Source organism: Dermacentor albipictus, chromosome 4 (assembly GCF_038994185.2).
Source record: "Dermacentor albipictus isolate Rhodes 1998 colony chromosome 4, USDA_Dalb.pri_finalv2, whole genome shotgun sequence".
Classification (NCBI taxonomy): Eukaryota; Metazoa; Arthropoda; class Arachnida; order Ixodida; family Ixodidae; genus Dermacentor; species Dermacentor albipictus.
The window spans coordinates 171,893,720-171,909,826 of record NC_091824.1 but is presented as its reverse complement, the minus strand read 5'-3'; the positions used below and the strand labels follow the sequence as shown (position 1 = coordinate 171,909,826).

General features: G+C 51.3%; 1 protein-coding gene across 9 annotated transcripts in view; it reads left to right on the top strand.

Annotated features, from left to right (window-relative positions):
• The window catches only part of bru3 (bruno 3), a 1,518,741-nt gene that overhangs the window by 1,169,346 nt on the left and 333,288 nt on the right, over nt 1–16,107 (top strand). The window contains exon 2 of one of the 9 annotated variants that reach the window (XM_065432507.2): nt 12,020–12,173. The exons of the other annotated variants lie outside the window; for them this stretch is intronic. The gene's annotated coding sequence lies outside the window, so the exon portion shown is untranslated. The remainder of the gene's footprint in view (nt 1–12,019; nt 12,174–16,107) is intronic. 9 annotated transcript variants of the gene reach the window in all.

The window sequence follows — 16,107 nt, the reverse complement described above, 5'->3', positions numbered from 1 at the left end:
TTCTGCTGACGCCGTCGCGGGCGAGCTGTTGTGATAGTCTCGTTTCGCGCAGCGCACGATTTTGCACGCTGTGCACGAGGACACCTGACTAGCGGTATGTCAGTGCTACACAAATACTGAGGCAGACACAAGCAGATCACAGAGCATGATCCCGCGCTGGAACACGGTGGAAAATGGCATAATTTCGGTGTCAGCGCGCGCGGCTGCACGACATGGGAACAAGCAGACGAAAAGGAAGCATATCTCTCTTTCTGCGGTGCGAAGTGAAATAAAAACACGCAGACATTCGGGTTCTGGGTTTTATTCTTGTTCTAAGCTTTCATTCCTCTGTTCAAGCAACATATTACACAAATAACAAATGTTGGCTTGACTAATTCTCGAAGTCACATGTCACCACGAGCGACGCCACAGCACGAACACGTGTACGTAGGGGCACTAGCAGGTGTACAGGCGCCCAAATCTTTAACTGGCGTGCGCGAGCGGGGACTTTTGCGGGCGTCAGCGCCGTATGACGGGGCGAGGCTGGAAACAGCTTAGCAGACGATTGGCCCAGCTGAGCGGGCTTTGTCCGCATGCGCTTAGCTTCAGGCTGTTTCCAGCCTCGACCCGTCACACGGCGCTGACACACCGAAAAGTCGCCGCTCGCGCACGCCAATTAAAGATTTGGGCGCCTGTACGTCATCCTCCGGCATGGACCGCGATAGTCGCGCGGAGAAGGAAAAACGGCATTCAGTTTGAAATTTCAGATCTTCCCGCGGAGCGCAGTGATGTAATACTTTGCAGACTTATCGCGCATTGTACTTATCGCGCATTGTAGGCTCTGCTCTTGTCAGCTCGAAATGGCCAGACCTGGTGAGGGGCCCTTCAACAAAGACGGCCGGCCACGGTGTTTGTACTAAAAATCCTACTGGGAGCCCCACGAACGCAAAGCAAGGTCCAGTAAGAACGTCTCTAGCACCGTTATGCTTTCGTTCGCGCTGCCGGCGCAGTGAATCTCACTGGTGTAGTGCTCTTTAGCTAAGAAGCCATAAACGGAGGAAACATGGCTTCAAACCTTGACTCGCGAATACTTGTTGCACTACATCACGCTACTAAGTTTATTTTTTCTTCATAGCTCTCACAAAGAGTCACAGCTTTATCTTTTATTGCCCAATTACGGGTTAGCAGTACTGCCACAAATGTTTGCGTTCAGCCTGTTCAACTACCGACGCATTTCTTCAATTCTGTACTAGTACATACTCGGCAAAGCCGTCAACATATCCGCAGATCTGGAAGGTGGAGGCATGTGGAGTGGGCATAATGGAGGTATGTGGCGCTACTTGAGCACATCTTGTCTCTATTCGTGGTATACGTCGTTCCAGGTTTCAAGCACTGCACGCAACTCCTGCGCATGTCTGAAGCCGTTCGCAGTTCGGCTGTGGTGCTCCTGCAGCGGCAGGCCGGACGAGCCGAGGCCGCTCGTTTTTCCCAATCAATTTGACGCGAAAACCTTTGCAAAGCGGCAAATAGCGACAGCTCGGGGCGGCTCAGCCTCGCCGCCAATACCGCGTGGCTCCCGAGCCGCACGGGTTCGCCATGATGGATGGAGCTCTGCAAATTGTTTCCAAAAGCGCGCCCTGGGTTCGCCCGCTGGTCGTCGCCGTGTTGTGCGCCCTTTCTTCTTGCTCGGACCAGCGACAGGCGTTGCCTCCTACGTCGCTCTCTTGTGTCGCAGCCTACAATGGCCGGCTGCCTGCCTCGCGTGTCGCCTTCAACGGCATGGCCCCGATTAAACATTGTTCTCTTGCGCCCCCGCCGGAGCAGCCGTCGTTGTTTCTTCCTCTGAATTCACTCTAAGCAATTCGGTGCATCGTTATAGAAGCCCAAGACCTCGAGTGGTGTTCACAAAACTTGTACGAGCTGTCCACGACTGGCCATCACCGCGGCAATGGCGCATCGGTATCACACCGGTATCTGCGAAAAAAAGAGAGTGGGGGAGGGGGGAACACCCCTTTGGGACTTATCTTGTCCCCACACAATAATCACGTATCTTACATGCATTTACTTTCGGGCACGCTCTTCGCTCGAAACTTTCGTGTCAAGACGCTACATCACGCTAAGACGCGTGTGTCATTCATGAACTGAAAGTGCCAGGCGCCGCATTAAAGAAAAAAAGGGCACGCAGGATAGATAAAGTTGGGGTAGTGTGAGGGAACGGATATTACTCAGGGCGATTTTGTCAATACGAGCCCTGGCACCGAAACCACGCGAACGTTCCCGCCTAAGTGCGCTTGGCCAGAGCACGAGCATCATCCTAAGTGCGAGTCCCGAAGACGATACCGAGTCGATGGCACAAGCGCAAACGAATTCCTAATCAACGTCTCAGAAGCTGTCAGCGAGTCACCTGATCTGTGACGTCGTCTACTGAAGGTAGCTTTGTTCGGTTAGGCAAAGGAATAAAAAATTATTGACGTTAGCAGCGCCGGCGCGTACAATGTTCCTTCTATTTTCCTCGTGTTTCCCTACGCTCAGCCATCTTTAATCAAGATGCACCAATAAGCCCACATCGCCACCCTAATCAAACAACGTAGGGAAGTCGCCCGCTGCTCTGGCGTCAGTTCCTGCTTCAACTATACTGCATGGTTTTAGTAGCTCTGCGTATCCGTTTTTCATTTTCTCGAGTTGCCTTTTGAAGCGAGGCTTTCTTAACGTCTTCTCTGACTTTCAGGGCGCTGCTGTTGGCGTGGTCATGCCCACCCGCGCCGCTGGGTTTCTCGAAACACCACCAGATAATGTTCACCTCTGCTCATTCCGGGGCTGTGATAGGGTAAACATTACAATCGTCCGTATCCTGAAGAGAGCGCTTGAAGCTGGCGTCTCACCAGCGTGGTGGCGTACAAAGACAAAGTTCCCAATAGGGGTTCAGAAATGTTGGTGATGAGAATTCCTCATGTTTTCTTTTTTTTTAATATGGATAGATAGGACATTAGGCAATATAATAAGAAGAGCTTGGTTGCGCAACCCACCGCCCCGTTCCAAAGGGGACGCTCATAGCATCCGTGCATCCATCCATCCCGGCCGGTGCCACCGCGGCAGCGTTTGGCAGTTTGTGCGTATGACACGTGTTGTGCTTGCTTTCCTGTGCGAAAAAAAAAATGGCTGTGGCTTAGGTAAGGTTAAGCCCAGGATGCGAAGCATACTAGCCTTTATTTTAGTTGTTGAACCACTGTTTAGCCTGGTGAACTGCTGTTGCTTGGCTATATTTGGTTCGGCTAGACGGAGAAACAACTCATGCGTTACTCTGCTTCGCCTTCAAGAGTGGAACGCGACAGGGTTCCCGTCGACCCGCCAAGGGGTGTAAGACAATGGGCTACAGGGCAGCGACTACGCGCCCCGCATTGGACGCGGTGAGCGTCGAGCAAAGTAGCGTTCGGCGCGGCAACGAAATGTGCGCCTGAGCAAGAGACGCACGCCTTAGAAACAGCTCGTTTCTAAGGCAACACCGCATTCACTAGAGGCGCTTTTGTACCGCTTTGAAGCATCGTACTCGTGGCTCAGTGGTAGCGTCTCCGTCCCACACTTCGGAGACCCTGGTTCGATTCCCACCCAGCCCGTCTTGCAAGAGTTGAGCCAAAGCCACTTCTCCTCTGTCGTGACGTCACGGTGTCACGTGGTTTCAAGGCGACACCGCCGCGCCTGAGGAGCTGGGTTGAGCTCTCGTAATATGCTTCGCATAAAAATGCAGGTTCTAGGCTGTGGAGGTCGCGCGCTGGGCTATGATAGTGTAACCATTACACTCGTCCATAGCTCGAGAGCGCTTGGAGCTGGCGTCTCAACAGCGTGCTAGCAACGTACGCAGAAAAAGCACGTAAACGCGCGCGAGCAAAATGGCTCCAATGCGTGCACCCTGAATCAAGGACACCCAGGTCCGAAAGAAGCGTCTCGAGGAACAGGGGCGTCTTCGCTACACAGCAGAACGTGGTGCGGACCACGAATGTATGTTTACAATGTATACATATCATTATAATAATTAATTGAATTATGTGTGGCCCCATAATTCAAATAAAGTTTAACACTTCTGACATAATGCGATTTGCCATGTGAGGCAACGATAATACTGAACCCTGTCAGAGATTATGAACAATGATGCGCAGCAACGCCTCAAGCAAGCACGCCGCCATGTATGTTCTGTGGACTATACGCAGACAAACAGCAGTGGTGCACGCAAGGTAACGTTTAACAGAAACTCACCACTCTCTTATTGGACTAAACGTTTAAGAAATTACACATTCGCTGCCAACTTCATCGCTAATTATTGTCAGTCAAATCAAACAGCATACAAAGCTTCGCTTACATCGATTCCCACATATCCGTGGGATCCACAATTTTTTTTTCTAGTGTGTTCGAGCATTCTTCAAGGGGAAAAAAATTCACCGACGATTACGATACTCCATAATGCGAAATTTGAGCGCAGCTCTATACATGTTTTCATTTCGCGATATATTAAGGCAAAGAATGTGAGAGATACGCGTATAGCAGAGTCGACATCGTCGAAAATCTCATCTGCAGGTCAAGCGCAGGCTTTTATACATAAATCGTTGAAGGTTGCAGTGTAATTGCTGATGCCACGTAGCTTCCAGAAAGTACTGCACAATTCGTGTTGCGCATAAAATCAGATTACAAAACGATCACAAACCATGACAATCGAAACAAGTGCGAACGAGACCAAATCAGGCCGACCAAACAAGCGCGAGCGATAGCTGACGCGAGCAAACGATAGTAGCGGTCCTGCGGGTCCGCATGTTATCTACGAGCACGTAACTGAAGCGGCCGCTCTCATTGGTCTCCGTCTTTCGCGGCTCGCGTCTCATCTCCCACTCCGTGTTCGCTCTTTCATTTCGCTTTGCTCGTTCGCCCGGTTAGCCGCAGGAACGGCAGGAACGGGCGCGTGAGAGCTGCGATTTAAAACTTCATTTAGACCGGAACCAAGAAGGAAAAGTACGTACAGGCGTAAATCAAATCGCTGCATCGTAGACCAGCATCTGGACCTTGGTGCTGTCATTCTTTATTAGTATTGCGCCAACGTGCCCAAACATTCCGGGCTGGATAGTTCCATTGGTAAGCGGTGATTGCCAGACAGGTTTCTATTCTTAATATTGCGTCGCCATCAATCAAAAACAGTAGCAGTCATCACCGTACCGTAAGAGCAGCTTTAGCTTTGTATCACTGACTAAACTTGGTTTGTTTCATAGGTGCACGTGGATTGTTTGCTTTCGTATTGAATCTGCGGGCCGAGGAAGGCCTCGTCTCCCCGTTCCGTTGAAGCTCGTGCTTTGTGACGCTTCCTTTCGGAGCGCGCCTCGTCGAGCGATGCGGCAAAAGCCGGCGCTGCCGCCGCGACCCCGCGCCAATTGTGTCGGGTCGTGTTTGCGCGACCGCGTACACGTGTTGGCCTGCTGCCACGGGCGTGGCGCGCTGCTTCCTATAGCCCCCGCTGCCTTTCGACGTGTGCGAGCGCGTTGGCAACGACGGCAGTATGATACACCGCCGCCGTCCCAGGGATGGCTGCTGTCGCCGGCGCGATATGTATCGGCAATCGATGCGCAGGCCCCTCCGCCGCTGCTTCTATTGTCCTCCACCCCGGGCAACCAAGAAGTGCCTTCACTTCTTGGTTGCCGCAGCTCGCGTGAGACACCGGCGCCCTTTCACGTGTGTATTCCGCCGTGCTGCCTTTCTCCTCGCAGGACGGCATCGACGAACGCATCGGCCTTTCTGGCCGGGCCTGTTACACAGTCGGACGTCTGCTCGCTTTCGCACCGGTACCTGCCTTCCTCGCACCGCGAAAATTATACGGCCCGCTCTCGGGGCTGTGCGACGCCTGCCCGTATACGTGAGCACACAATTCTGCGCGGTGGCGCACATTCTCCGTAAACTCGTCTCAAAACAAACGTTGCATATATTATCGCTATGGTTCTCCCCGAAATTATGTGGTCATTCCATAAGCAAGCTGTCTGGATCACTGAACTTTCAGTAGCAGTTTTAAATTATGAACGCACAGTGGACACTACCGTATAGAGCGTTCACTGGCATCTACCAGGTTTATGTTGCCCATCGATGGCGTGGTAAATCGCGTGTGCGCAGTGGGCGGAGAACCGTGCATTGTACGCTTGCCTTGGCTCGAAAAGAGAGAAGGCTTATTTACGGTCTTTTACCCCATTATAAATCTCATCCTGGCCATTCTAATTTCTACCATCTTTACGTGTATATACGTACACAGTCGAAAAGGAATGCTTCCATCCACGCGGTCAAGTCGAGGTGGCGTGCCGACTGTAAGGACGTTCCAGAATACGGCAGTGAGTGTTTATCTCGCCTTGAAAAGTGCTTGTAGTGGGGATATTTTAGGCAACTGACGTGCACGGGAAAGCCTGCCTATACAAGACATCAGGTAATAAAGAAATAACAATTTTAATAATAAGAAGAACACACTCTAAACTTCTCCCCCTCCACCCGCTTTTAAGAACTCCCGAATACATCAAGTCCACCTCAATCGATGACACCACGCTAACATAATCAGCACACCGGCGTTCGGTATATGAGATTCTTTACGTATGCTTCGCCGCACATTCTTTTTACTGTATACGCAAATTGATTGACATCACATTCGCGATGGGGTTGAAGTCAAGGATCGCTTGCAAAGAATGGAGAACTAGTGAGGAAAGAAGCGTAGCAAGAATGGAAGCGCCAGTTCGGTTCGACACTTTGCTTCAACAACATTTAGAATGGTGTCTGCTGTTCTTCGAATGAGATGACGCGGCGTTCCGTTCGCCCTCCTCGCATGCCCTGTTCAGTACGGCGTTCTACGCATCGCCGGATGAGGGGCTCTTAGTCGCGTATACGCGCAAAAAGGAGGGCCAACAGGAAGCAGCGCTGCTTCATTATTGTTGTCGGCCATCCTTCGGAGTCACTGCTTTGTCACACCGTATCTTTTATTCAAGTGCCACGGCATCTAGTTAGTGGCGTGGATTATTAACTTTGCACCTCTATCTCGTCAGAATGAAAGACGAACATGCTTCATGCGTTATTTTTTCGCGTTCTCGTGGTTACATGGATGCGCGAACAATGCTTGGTGTTCAGATAATGCGTCATCAGTAGACCCGATGGTGCATAGTCGGATTGTTAAGCTAATACCAACTTGTGTTTTCGCATACTTGATTTTAGCGCTGAATATTTCATGCCAATGAATAATGTTGACGCTCATGATGCATGGGAACTTGTCTTAATGTCACCTGTAAACGAACGATGACCATCACAGCACGCCTTCTTTATTCTTGCCTGACTAGTGTAGTTGAAATTTGGGGATATCCAACTTTAGTGAGGCTTGCGTTTCCATTCGTATGCATTTAAAATAACAATAAATTACAGCCTCCAATATCTGTGGCGGCGTACGCTGTACAGCATGTTGAGATCGCAGAGGCTACTGAGAACCATAACACTTTCACTGCATCGCTGCTGTGTTCTGCAGATCGACACCGCCTAATCAAGTCGCACTGCTCAAAGTATATTGCATCCTGAACTACATGCCTATCGCGGTCACGTTGCAATGTGACGCAAAGCTGTTCCTGCCCTCCTTAAGCTACGTGCTGCAGGTTTTCGATAGTTATGAAGCCGGAATCCGCTGGGTGCAGATTTGTCACCGCTTATTGCAGAACTGGCATCGGACGTGATTGTTCACTTGGAAACATGGGTCACAGCATGACCTCTCTTATGTGAACGCAGACACGCATAAGAGCACGGCTATACTTCATGTGAGTGTTAAAAATTTCATGTTACCAAGTTTCTAACGGAATGCATGAGCGATAGATTGGTCACCGACCGTATACCTCAGCGGAACACCTTTGATTTCACCAGTGTAGAAAGCAAGCGCCCTATTCGTGAACGCTACTTTTATTGTTAGCACCAGGCAAGAAACAGTTTTTTACGAGGCCTCGGAGTCACGGTCCCTATGCTCCGCGGCCTCCAGCGATATATAGTCTGCAAGCGCGCTTGCGAGCACAAGCCGCTATAAAGCTTAGGAGGAATGCGCTTTCCTTCTGTGATTTTAATGAGAGCGGCGCAACTGAAATTGTCGATATTTCGTCGATGGCCGCTGCGAGAATGCAGTTCAAACCGCCTTGTAACAGATTTTCGCGTTTCGTCGTGGTTATGCCGCCGGGACCTGCGCACTAGCCTGTCACACACGGGTAACTATATAGGCTAGCCATTCTGAAGTGGCGCATTATCACCGGGCCGGACTTGGTATTTGGGCAACTTGATACAATGCGGGGTTTTAGCGCGAGCCGAGGGCGGAAGAATAATGACGTTCTCCGCCACTGCGGTCGCGTACTTGAGCGAACGCGGCGGCACAAGGAGGAGCCGATGGAGCGCAAGGTCAGGAGGCCATTAGCGGTCGGCCGAAGGGAGCCCGCAGGAAACTGGATCCGTGGACCCCATTGATTACCGCGGTTCGATAAGTAATGACTGCCTCGCGACAGCAGCCATCAGGGAAGCGAGCCTTTTGCCGCTCCGCGATGCGCAGCGCCCCGTGCACTGTGAGGGACCGGCCGCGCATCGCCCGCCGTCGGAGGGCTGCCCCGCGGGCTTTGTTCGGGGCGCCCGCTCTTCTAAACACTGTCGTTGACACTCGAGGGCCCCTCCGCAGCGCCGAATAGCTTTATCGGTTTTCCCTGAAGCATATTTTAAGGCCGGCGCGATACTTCTTTTCCCATGTGCCTATACATAAATTTTCTTTGCACACGCCGCGGTGTTTCAGTGTCTGTAATGCCCTGCTGCAGACCGTGAGACGCGGGTTCCATTACCGAATATGGTGGCAGCATTCCTATGTAGCTCGGATAAAGGGTGGGGGTCAAAAATTCAAAGGGCGTTCACTGTGGTGTTTCAGATTCTGTGTTGCTTTGAAACAATAAAACGAATCAATCACTCAATCAGTCAGTCAATCAATGAAGCATGCACTCAAGCGATCAATCAATTTGGCGCTGTCGAATGTCGAGTTTCTAACGCTGACATTGTTGCATTCCCGGTGATTCAGTTCTTGTTTTCTTTTGGTCTGTGCGATTCTCGAACTTTTCGTCGGCTGACGTTGCTAGGGGTTGCTTTGGAAATTTTTCTATAGGCAAGTGCTCCGTACATCTTGCTGCCATTTCCCCTACGATCTTGGGCTATGGCCTGGTGCGTCTGCTATGTGCAAGGCCACAAAGGTGCTGCTGTGTTTCTTGAAGTGCACCAGCCTGTATGACCGCCTGTGACTGAATCATCGATGAACCCTTCTGTGTGTAACAGTGCAAACTGCGAACTTCTTTCTTCTGTATGCCCTTTCAATCCCTTTTCTCCCTTCCCCAGTGCCGATTATACCAGGCCCAGCCTGGTTAACCTCACTGCCCTTCTCTTATTACTTTTATCTCTCTGTCTTCCGTGGCAGACCAAATTGGGCTGATGGGACAGCAGGCGCATATTACAAAGTAGCTTTTCATCATCACTCTTCGATCCCTTCTACTTTCCTGCGTTTGCCCGTCCCCTTTACTCTAGTGCGTAATAGTAGGCCAGGGACATGCTCCTCCGGCAACCTCTCGGCTTCTGCTCTCATTAAACCTACTTCTCTCTCTCTCTTTCCCCTTCACGATTATCAATGTTGGCGAGAGCTGGCATGCCGCTCTCATCTTTCTGGTGTCCTTCAGGACAGCGCGACATTCCGCGTTTTCACAAAAAATGATGGCATCAGAGACAACCAGCCACATGCCAATTTATTTGCGCTTTACGTCGTGCGGCATTCTGCGAAGCACTTGCGTGCAGCGCACGCGACCTCACGGACGCAGTGCTAAGGCTCTTTACATCCGCACAGGTTCTCCATACCGGCAGCAGAAATGTTGCGACGTCGCAAGGCATCCTATATTGGGAGCGAGACATCGCACGCTTGACTATCACGTCAAGGCTATTCCACCATTGATCTATGTGCGCTGTGTATCTCTTTGCGAATCGCGATCGTTCCCCTTTCTCTCTCTCTCCCAGCTGGGAGCATATTGTAAGTGTCTGTAAGGGGAGAAAGGTAGTTGCGCTAGTCGTTGAAAGGGATGCATGCGTCAAATCAACGCGGAAAACGACGGCGACGAGAGAAAAACGCTGGCCGAGCCCTCTGCACGGGACAGTGCTCGCCCTGGTTCCTTCGCCGCTCGTGTTGCCGTCGTTTTACGCGGCGATTTCAAGTTGCGTCTGTGTGCCGTTGTCTAACTGTTCACTTTTTCTGGAAGGTCATTTTTTGTGTAGTAGGTATTTGCACGGGACACAGCTTTATACATTTCGCACTTGTCCGCGTGTGCAGGCGGCACACGCGTCCACTGTTCTGTCGAGGACGCATGACCGGTGCACTGCGAAGCAAATGAGTCGATACTTTCGCGTGACTGCTCTCTCTGAAAGACAACGCTCGTGAGCAGCCGCCTAGCGTGAGAAAGCCTCGCAGCTGCGACTGTATTGCGCTGCTGTGTTACTCTTGCTGTGCAGCGAAGCACTCGGGCGCTGTGTGTGCACAAACGCGTCTGTACGCGCATGTCGGTACCGTTCACCGTTCCGCAGCGCCCAGCCTTCGCAGGGGCAAGCGACCCCAGTTCTGCGCGGCCGGCCGCTCGCGCGGTGCCGGCCACCGCCGTCCGAGCGGGCACCCGCCTCTGGGCACGTGGTCGGCCGAGGAGGAACTGCGAGCGGTGCTGGAAATAGCTCCGCTTGCGCAAATAAACAGGCCAGGCGCGCTGCGGCCGGGGCCAGCGGAAATGCAGAGCAACGCCGCCGCGTATTGATCTCGTCTGGGACGGTTGATGCCCAATATCGCTAGCTTTTCGCTGACATCGGAGCCGATAAACGCCCGGCCGACGCTGCTATCTCGGTTTCGCAGAGGCAAGCTCGAACCGAACGCACTGGCCTCCATCACCCCTTGCGCCGCCTTGTCACTTCGTTCGCGCGCCCGCCACTTAGGGTTTCCTCTTTCGACCCGGAAATGGCGTGTCCAAACATTCTTTATAGTCGAGACATCGGCGCGCTTAACGAGTTGTCTGATGAGCTGTCGCGCTTTCTGACTTTCCGGCGCGCTTTCTTCTGTGCGGCGACCTCGATCGCGTGTTCGGGAACCTATTTAGGATTTACACGCCACTGATGACTTCGGCATCTTTATGCTTAACGATGATTCTGTGAACCTTTCGGGGGTCTAAACATCTCTCTCGTTTCCTTTTCAAGTGCTCGTAGATCTGGTTCACAAAGCCTAGCGGGCCGCTTGGCACATTTCTGTGAACGTGCCGGGTTTCACATGATTCGTTCAGTTTTCATTCCTCATTCTGGATTGATCGTAATCGGGAATAGTAGTTCATTGTATGTTGCTAGGCCAGCGTAAATTGGATGTGCAGAAAGGAACGACGTGCCACCAGCGCTGGTTTCCCGCCCACAGATGGCAGCGACTCAAGCACGCCGTGGCGTCGGAGTCCCGCTGCATCATAAGTACCCGTAGTGCGCGTAAACGACATGTCATCTCTGACATGGGCGCACAGCTGCTCGTTCTAGTACACGTAACACACCATTCGTGGCGTGAAATGTGAATCTGTGTACAGGCGCCCAAATCTTTAACTGGCGTGCGCGAGCGGCGACTTTTCGGTGTGTCAGCGCCGTGTGACGGGGCGAGGCTGGAAACAGTCTGAAGCTAAGCGCATGCGGACAAAGCCCGCTCAGCTGGGCCAATCGTCTGCTAGGCTGTTTCCAGCCTCGCCCCGTCATACGGCGCTGACGCCCGGAAAAGTCGCCGCTCGCGCACGCCAGTTAAAGATTTGGGCGCCTGTACCTAAAATCACCAATTGTAGCCGGTGTTAGAATTCAGCTTCTCGTTTTCCGCAATATGCCTATTGGACTTACCACCCTACTCGTCAGTAAGCAACAGCGTTTCTTTCATGCGAGACCCGTTTAAGTGCCGGGTCATGGTGACACTCGCACACGTGCTCTGTAAGTGCAGAAACGCTGCGCCCGATTCTACCTCCGACAAGTGGGAGAAGACCATACGAATCCTACAGGACCAGCAATGGGCCGGGCCGTCCAGCAGGCTCGAGCAGCGGCCGCCACGTGCTCCCTGTCGGTCCCTGCGTGGGAGACGCCCACTGCGTGCTGACGTGCGTTCTGCAGGACTTGTATTAAAGTTTTTTCAATCCAATCCCGTTCAAGCCTGTAGCACGCTAGAGCTTATTTAGGCATAAAAGCCTCACAGCTTAAAACCAAACACCCCTGAAATGACTATTCCCTGACGCTAATATAGCTCAGCTGTACTAAATTACTGAACCCTTACTTCTTAGTTTACGCGTATTGTTTCCTACAAAACAGTAGTTGCAGTAGAAAAAAATCGTATGTGCTTTCCGAGTCTTTAGGTTTCTGTTTATTTAAAGTGATCATTTGACTCGAATCCCTTATTCTATGTCCGTCCTGCTTGTTTGTCTGATTACCACGTGACAGAGGCTATTTTGCGGCCGTTTACTGCTATGCATTTCACGGTTTCTGTTTCAAAAGCATTGCTGCTGGTTGGCATTCATTGGCACTCAAAACAACCTACCAGAACATAATAACAGCACTAAGAATAGCGGACACGGTTTTCTGATCCGTAGAAGTCAAGATTCAAGACAGTGTACAAAAGCTATTGAAGGCGTCATTTCTTCAAGCTATAGGCTCAAGGTACATTCATTGTGATCTAGCAACTTCTCTCATTTGCACGAATACACCTCGTGCGTTAGCAGTAAAATTATAAGCCGATCTTTAAATTTCTAACCTTCTACAAATTAGCTGCGCCAATTTTTACTAATTCTTCCACCGTTAGCGCGATTATATATGAGAGTCGGCACCAGGCCTTGTGCGTTCCCTCATAAGTAGACTTCTCTACATGCATATTCCTTGAACGCTAAGGCGTCGAAACTCGCCTGCATACGGACGCTTCACATGCGTGGACGGACGCGCATTACTACGCCCTCCCTTGTGCTAACATTGCATTTAACCCCTGCTTGGATGTCATTGCTACCAGTTGCAGGGATTATCCATGGACCGGTCGCGCAGCGTCGGCGTGCCCTATTCCACGCAGCGCGATAGCACCTTTCTGTCACGCGACTTGGAGAAACCTAGTCGTAAAACCGTTATTGCTAACATATTGCCTGAATAACAAGGTTCTATTTACTGTCTGCCATTTCTGCATAGAACGCTGTTATTGGTGTTTTCTTTTTCTGTCCCTTTTTTTCTTTCCTTCTTTTACTTTATCTCAATTTCCAATGTGATTTGCCTGCTTCTCTCTTAGCGTCTTGATTTTGATAATCGCCTATTCCGTCTTTCCGGTTTCGCCTAGGTTAGGTTAAGTTCATGTCCTCCAACTACAATTTTCATTGCATTGTTTATCCCTTTGCAGTCTTTCCTTTGAAAAAGGTGGCCGAACCGCGTCACGCTTTCACTTTCGAACCTTGCATAGAGAGGTTCAGCTACCTCGACCGCCTCTCCTCACTCCTCACCTCGATGTCACGTGGTGGTGACTTTGAAGAACACAGTAGTAATACTGTGAAAGACAAAACTAACTTTTATTGAGTGAACCTGTGCCCACAAAAGCAGACTACACTTATAACACAACGATAGCGCCGAACACGGTCGGCGATCGTCGAAAAACTGAACAGCGGGTCAAGCGCGTCGGCTTTTATACATGCAGTCGTCGAACGTTCCAGAGTAATCGCTGGGACCCGCTTGCCTTTCACTAAGTTCTACATTATTCGCGTCGCGCACACATGCAATCAGATTACACAAGGTTCGGTCACAGACAGCGGATGGAAGCATTAATAACATTTCAAAAACTTCCGATACATGCAGGCACGTCCTGCGCTGTGCGATAACATTTGTTAGGCGGTGAAACGTTTCGCCCGATAAAGACAAACAAGCGCACGTGTCAACTCCAAGCATCTATTTTTCATTTGCTAAACTCGGCTTGTTGAATTCCTTGAACGTTCCGATTGGACTTGTTAACTTTTGTTGAATGCTGTCCCTGGAGCCGTCTGAGTTACAAAGGAGAGTTGAGGAGAAAACAGAGCCTACGTGTGTTTTTGTGTTTTGTACAACTTCAGCTTGTGCCCTGTCTCACTTTGTGTGGTGATCGTTTGCATTACGCTAAACATAAAAGATGTACCAACTAGCCTAACCAAAAGTTCTGTTTGAACTTGTGAACAGCGCAAACAAGAATGATTAACAAGCGAGGTGACACACACACACTCGCGCAGACACGCAAGCGGGATTCCATCTTTAACTTATTCGTTGGTGGACGGTGGAAGCAAAGTGGTGGTCTGTCAGAGTTGTCGGTAGGGGGCGTTCGATGACAGCGCCGCTGCTTTGTCGCGCTTCCGCAGACTGGGGGCACGGCGCATGTGACTGCCACCGCTCAGAGGAGCGCCGTGGCAGCTGGGAGGGCCTCCGGCAACCTGTGGACGGCAACGCATCCCAGGCGCCCTTTTCCGGATCGGCGCGCGGTCCCCATGGCAACCGCCTCGGCCGAGGCAGCAGCGCGACGCCCTACAGAAGCGCGCTCGCGCGCGGCTCTCGCCGACTCGGCCGTTTGCGCCGTGGCCGGCCGTCCTTTTATGACGCACGCCGGCGTCCCAACCCCGCCGCCCTCGCTCCAGGCTCAGGCGAGGCCCGAGCCGGATCACGAGCACTTTTTCCGTCCCGCGTTATTCGTTTCTCGTCGGGATGTTGCCCCAGCGCTTTTTAGTCTGCGGCCTTGCTTGGTCCGCGCCATGTTTTGCTTTCCCGCATCGACGGCCGAGATAATCCCCCGGTTCTCGCTTCCGACACGCACGCTCGTCTCGTTCGCTGTGTAAGGCGCTTTAACGCGCGGCGAAAGCCCATCAATCGTGCGTGCCGCCGCCTTTGGCCCCGGAATAGACAGCGCCTTTTTCTTTTTCGCCTGTGGCATATACAATGAAAACTCTTTACACCTCGCGATCAGTAACAAACTTTTCGTAGCTATATAGTAGTCGGAGTTTGCCGCTCTTGTTTGGGTGTTCTGCGGCCACGGTCTCTGACACGTGATAATGCCAATAATCTGGGCAGTGTTTCCTGCGTTTTATATTCTGTCAACATTTTCTAGAGGTCGTCGTGCTCCTTTCTTGTGAACGCTGAGATGGGTAGCACAGATTTCCCTTTTGCATACAAGTGTCCATTAGCAGAATACGGTAAATCTTTTGCGATAGCTTAAGCTATCTTTACTGCAGTCTTTTCATTTACGGAATATTTGTAAAAAAATGTAGCTATAAACAACTGGTATGACAACACTGCACCTGTTTTTATCGAAGATAGCGGCATGGAAACAGCTGCAATGTCGTTGCAAAAGAAGCACTTCTGAAAACTGTGTTATTTTGCGCGCGTAGTTGGTACCTCGAGCTACACTACGTCGATGTTAACAAAAAGCCTTCTTTTTTCATCTGGAAGACATTTTAACACCATTTCGTTAGTTAAGTGCGCCATTGAATATTTACCGATATGCAGATTGGGGTCTTGCAATATCTTCGCTTGTTCGAACTCGCTGTGATCGTTCTGAAGCATGCATACGATTGAAACAACGGTTGAAGACCTTGGACAGCAATTCATCACTGGCAGAAGGCGTTTCTAGAAGGCATAGCGTGACGTACGGGCTCTACAAGTGTAAATTTTTGGACGATAAGCTGTTCCAAGTTAGTGCACCGTGTTGTCTTCCTCCCGTCCCTCTCGGCCGGGGATGGAATGCTTTTCGAGTACGTTTACCAGCATGTCCAACGCACAGCAGTTGGTAGGCAGCCGTTGCACGTCATCCGTTTCTGCTTTCCATTCCGTTTGTAAGATGTTTCACTTTCGTATCGCGTAATTCGTGTTCTCCGCGGCATAACGGAACAGACGGGGCCGCCTATAATCAGCGCAAGGTTTCCTCTTCGCCCACTCCGCGAGAGACTCGTGTCATTGGAATGTGCGCCTGTGATTGCGAGCAGTCCGACTGCACGCGCGCCTGGCGTGCGACGGCGGCGCGATGGCGGCGGCACGGGCCGACGGCGCGAGCGC